The sequence below is a fragment of the Rattus norvegicus genome, chromosome 1 (genome assembly GCF_021556685.1).
Source record: "Rattus norvegicus strain SHRSP/BbbUtx chromosome 1, alternate assembly SHRSP_T2T, whole genome shotgun sequence".
Taxonomy (NCBI): Eukaryota; Metazoa; Chordata; class Mammalia; order Rodentia; family Muridae; genus Rattus; species Rattus norvegicus.
This window is the reverse complement of record NC_141534.1, coordinates 234,149,744-234,150,802: the sequence shown is the minus strand read 5'-3', so window position 1 is coordinate 234,150,802 and position 1,059 is coordinate 234,149,744. Positions and strand designations below refer to the sequence as shown.

General features: G+C 34.7%; 1 non-coding gene across 1 annotated transcript; it reads right to left on the bottom strand.

Annotated features, from left to right (window-relative positions):
- Positions 1–527: 527 nt before the first annotated feature.
- On the bottom strand, positions 528–629 carry Rnu6-65 (RNA, U6 small nuclear 65). The gene has a single exon (XR_015656075.1). It is a non-coding gene; the product is annotated as a U6 spliceosomal RNA (small nuclear RNA).
- Positions 630–1,059: the final 430 nt, after the last annotated feature.

Here is a 1,059-nt window from a genome sequence, read left to right as displayed (position 1 = left end):
ATTTTCTTGCAATAGTGAGAAGAGTAACTAATACAGATAGATAAGTAAAATCATGAAGTGTCTTTCTGTGTCTTCCTTATTTTACTTGGAGTTCTTTAGGCTTTTTCTCGTTCTGAACAAAGGATTTCTATCTTTTTTGAAAGGCTGAATAGTATTTAGTTGTGTGTCTATGTCATACTTTCTTTTCCCACCCATGCATTTGTGCCATTAGACTGATTCCATCATTTGGATGCTGTCAATCATGCTGCACTGAACCTGGGGGGACAGAGATACCATTCAGATATGTCTTTTGGTTATATAACTTTAAGTGAAATTAATGGGAACTTCATTATTCTATTTACTCTTTTTGAGGAACTTCCACACTATATTTCATAATGGTTATACTTACATCCCCCAATAGTATACATGCATTCCATTTTTTAATGTGTTTGCCACCATTTTCCCCCTGGGAGCCATTCTAATATGTTTGTGAAATGAAAGACAGTGTTTTTCAAAATGTCATTTCATTCTTTAATGGAAAAAGTCATTAAAATATGAAATACCCTGAATTTGCAAGCCACCGTCACACAGAGGCCATGCTAATCTCTGAATCATTCCAATTTTAGTATATGTCCTGCTGAAGCAAGCACAACTATTATGGCTTTAGTTTATATTGATTTTGATACTTGGCAATGTTTATCTACTGGCCATTCACATATCATTGAGATTAATTTATTTGCCCAGTTTTAATTGGATTATTTGAATTCCTACTATGAATTGACTTCAGTACACATTATGAATATTAGCCCATTATCACTTTCAAGGCTTACAAATATTTTTGTCTTATTTTACCCAGATAAAAATACCTTACCACTAGGCAATTTAAAAGTTACACAAATATATTGTTCATAATTTTGGAGGCATCAAAAATTCTGTGGTAAAGGGTCACTTTCTGCTTCAAAGAGGGCACCTCATTGCTTTTCTTATGAGGTAAGCCAGGTTCCCTGAAGCCTGTTCACGCTAGCACTCTCCTGATCATGACAGCAGAACTGTAAAGCACTCATGAAAAGTCTCTCTCGA